Raw genomic sequence first — 4,356 nt, 5'->3', positions numbered from 1 at the left:
GGTTTGAAACAACTTGCCTATGGCCACAGAGACGTGAAGGGTTGGGGCTGTGCTGGGAATCCAGATCTACCTGGCCCCAAAGACCTCGCTCTGTCCATGCCATCCTGACTCTGTGTCAGTAGGTCTCAGGGCTGCGTGCTGCAGAGAGGCAGGGAGGAGCCCAGGCCACTCTTCTGGGAGACGTCTGAGGGCCACGCGCATGTGCTGCCTGCTGGTAGGATGAGGGTTCTTCTTACAGGGGCTTCAGGAGTATGGACCCCTGGCTTCTACACCAACTGTGAGCTGTTAGGTGGATGCCAGTGCCTGTGGCAGTGGGGGCACTGAGAGGACTGGATGACTGTGGCAGTGTTGATCCTGAGGTCATGCAGTTCACGAGGAACCCCTGGAAACTGGCTGCAGGAGGCTGAGCATCACCACTGTCCTTCAAGATGCAGGCAATGACAGGCTAGTCTAGAAAATGTCAGCACGTTTGTGCTGTCTGGTCAGAGATGGGAACTCAGTATATGGACATGCCATCCCCCACTGCTGGCCGACCAGTCACCAGGCGGGGGACTTTGGCACGAGCCAACTTCCCTGCCTCTGCTCCCCCTGGGTGCACCATGGGACAGTGTCCACCTAGGGCCATCCGGTTGGGAAGCACAAAGCCAACAAACAAAACACTAGCCCCGAGAGGGGTGGTGTCCAAGACTGTCATGGATGAAGCAGTGACCACCTGCTGCCTGCCTTCCCCAGGGTCCGTGTCTCCTCTCCTGCTTGAGGAGCACCTGTCATCTCTGAGGAGTCCTCCTGGGCTCAGCTCGGAGGCATTGGCAACACCCTCAGCTCTAGGTGGCTGCTCTACACTCTCCCATCCATGAGGGACAAAGGGGGTCTGCGATTCCACTGAAGCCAAGGAGAAGGACCAAGCTTCTGGGGGGAACTGTCCTCATTCTTCCAGGGAGCCAGAAGAGATGCATCTCTCCCTCTAGGTAGAAAGGATACGATGTCTGGAAGCCTGCAACCTTATAAAAACATATAAATGTGATTTTTGAATGGGAAATCTATGCACATGGTTTAACATTTGAAAGTTACAGTAATCTCAGCAGTCTGGGGGCTGAGGCAGAAAGACTGCAAGTACTAGCAGAGCATGAACAATATGTAGTAATTTAGCAAAGGTCTGTCTCAAAACAAAAATTTTTTTCTCAGGGCTGTGTTGTAGTCAGAATTTGCAAGGGAAAGCATTTAATACAGGACACATTATTTATAGGATTATTTTATAGTAGTCACCTAAAGAGTCTAGTACAAGAGTGCAGGAAATCTGTTCACACACTAAAGATCCAAAGAATCCAGCTGAGGACTTGGATCTCATGGCAATATCCTGCATGAGTCCAGCTGAAGACCTACAGCCCACGACAACACCTGCTATGAGTCCAACTGGAAGCCTAGAGCCCGCGATAATGTCTCATGCAAATCTGTTTCACAGTTCTGCACTGGGAAGGCCCAGAGGTCAGTGGCAGAAACTAGAAAGTCTGCACCAGCGGGATGAAGGATCTGTGCCGGCAGGCTGAGGGATCTGTACTAGAGCCAGGTAGAGAGCTCAAAGTAGGGACCAGAGCTCCCCACAAAAGTACCATAGCCATCCGCAGCAACAGTGAGGTCCCAAGCTTCTACGACAATGAGAACAGCCAAGTTTACATTAGGAAAGCCAGCACAACAAGCTTCTCCAGGAGACTGAACAGTGCACCATCTTCCCCGCTGGAGCCAGGAAGTGATGCTCAAAGTAAGAACCAGAGCCTCCCCAAAGTGAACCGCAGCCATTCTCAGCTACAAGGCCCTGAGCTCCTCTGGTGAGGAGACAGCAGAGTTCATATCGGGAAAGCCAGCATGACAAGCTCCTCCAGGAGAACCAACAGCCCCAACTCTTTCTCCCCAGTTCTCCTTTTTATGCTGCGGGCAACAATCCTCAGGTAGGCCTTCCACACCCAGCACCACGCTGGTTCAGTTCAGCTCGGTGTTACAAGTTGCCCATCAGTTGTAAGCCCATCATGGTCTGGAAACGCAGCTCAGTGAAAAGGCCCTGGCCTCAATCCCCAGCCCTACAAAAAAGTTTTTTTAGTTACAAAGTGGCACATAGTGAAAAACAAATCAACCTTCCTTCTCATCTCTTTCCACCAGATCCCCATGTCTATCTATAGTAACTGGCTCCCCGCATATCCTTCCAGAGGATCTGTATACACCAAGCAGATACGTGTGAATATATCTTTCTCTGCAATGTTCCTCGCTTCGCTCTGTATTCTGTACCTTCCTTGTTACCGGATGTGTCTTTTCCCACATGTAGAAGTTGCACAGAATTCCCTTTGATTGTTATCCACAACTCCCTCACACAGTTCTTCAGGACTTGGCACCAGTTTTGCATTTGCAGCGGTGTTGAGCCTGAAAATGTGCGTGGTTTTGCACCTGTCCTGCGTATGCTTTTGCTCTTGTGCCCAGAGTCAGTCAGAGAACCAAACTGAAGCTCAGGGGGTCAAAGCCAAAAAGGCGACAGAGAACAAAACTGGACCCCAAATAACACCTCGACCCCGTGGGCTGAACTGCGACTGAAGTCGGAGATACCATGCCCTGGTGAGCCAGAGTTCATACTCATAATCTTCTTCTCTTTCTCTCTCTGTTGCGTCTTGCTCTGGCTTGTTGGGGATGGGTTTTTATTATGGTTCTTGTTGTTGTGTTGTTACTTGCAGCATAAAAATGTCTCATTGGCACACCTGTTAAAATTGTCACAGCTGAAATGTTAATTGATGAAGTTCACGTCAAGGACAAAGGGCCTGCTGATGGTGCAACAAGCTACAGGAAGAGGTTTCCGAAACACCAAGCGCCTGGCTCAAAGCGAAGGTGGGTGAGGAGGAAATGGAGGCAGGTGGCGTCCTCCCTCCAGCAGGTGGCATCCAAGCGCTTGGAAATGCTGCACAGAGCCCACCTCTCACGGAGAAGGGCCTGGAAGCTCTGGCATTGGGAAGAAGAGGAAGATCAACAGGAAGAGAGACTGTAACTGTAGCAGCACATTTTGGTGCCAAAGGCCAATGTACTATGAAGCTTGGGAGTCGAGGGACTTCCCAAGCCAAAAGGGGCAGCCTTTTTACTGTGTTTTTGCAAAACTCTACATATAATTTACTTCATATGTAAGCTTAGTGACGATTAGCTAGTGATCATTTCATGGATGGCAGCACAGAGTGCATGGTGTTCTGTCCCCAGCCTGTCATTTTACAACTGCATGTGAAAGAGGACTGGGATGACTCATTACTGATCATTATAAAGACTTAGCACTGGTTTGTGCTGAAGGGACAAAGGCTGAAACCATCTCACACTCAGCGAAAGACATGGGCCAACGAGGCCACATGGAGATGCAGATTCTCCCTGTTGGCCCAAGTACAGCGCCAAGGAACAACCCTGAGCTTAAATGGTGTCCCTCAGTGGAGGCCTCGAAGACAAGCCAGCTAGTCTTGCCCTGTTCACGGGCAGAGGAAGCTGTGTCTAAAGAGACTAAGCTGTCTATGCTAGGTGCTGCTTTTAACACAGGCGCTAGTGAAATCCCTGATGTTGTTAAGGCACAGTCTTCTAGCTACTGTGATTATTCTTTTTTGAACTATTCTGGGTCCCTTTTTTTTAAAACAAACAAAAATCACGTTGATCTCTGTTTGTGTGGGGTGAGGCCATATAGTTTAGATTCAGGATTGTGCCAGGTGTGGTGGTGCACGCCTATAATCCCAGCACTAGGGAGGCTGAGGCAGGAGGATCATTGCAAGTTCAAGACCAACTTAGGCTACAAAGTGAGCTCAAGGCCAGCCTGAACTGGATAGAGAGACCCTGTCTCAAAAAGACAAAAAGAAAAGATTCAGGACTGTGAGATGTCGTACTTCCTACATTTCCCAAGGGAATAGGGAAACACAGGTTTTTTTTTTGTTTTTTGTTTTTGTTTTTGTTTTTTAAACACTGGCTAAAAATGCAAATTGCAAGATTTAGAAGGACTGGCATAGCTGGATATGGTAGCATACTCAGGAGGCTGAGGCAGGAGGATTGCCTTGAGTTTGAGGCTAGCCTGGGGTACATAGTGACACCCTGTTTTAAACAAAAGAATAGAAGGACTGGCATAATAAGTGTCATCATAGGTGAATCTAGTTACAGTATTTTTTAAGATTTCTATTTCACATGAATACCAAGGATACCATTTGCTGGTTACTTTCATCTTTAAAAGAAAAAAGGCAAGAACTGACTTATATTAAAGAAAATTATATACTCTTGTTTCTCTTCAGATCATATAAATCTTTTACCTCTTAAAGAAAATTATATCTAGTAATGGGTCCCGAGGTTTTTTTTTTTTTT

This window comes from Chinchilla lanigera, unplaced genomic scaffold (assembly GCF_000276665.1).
Source record: "Chinchilla lanigera isolate Chin_1 unplaced genomic scaffold, ChiLan1.0 scaffold00062, whole genome shotgun sequence".
NCBI lineage: Eukaryota > Metazoa > Chordata > Mammalia > Rodentia > Chinchillidae > Chinchilla > Chinchilla lanigera.
This window is presented reverse-complemented; position numbering follows the sequence as displayed.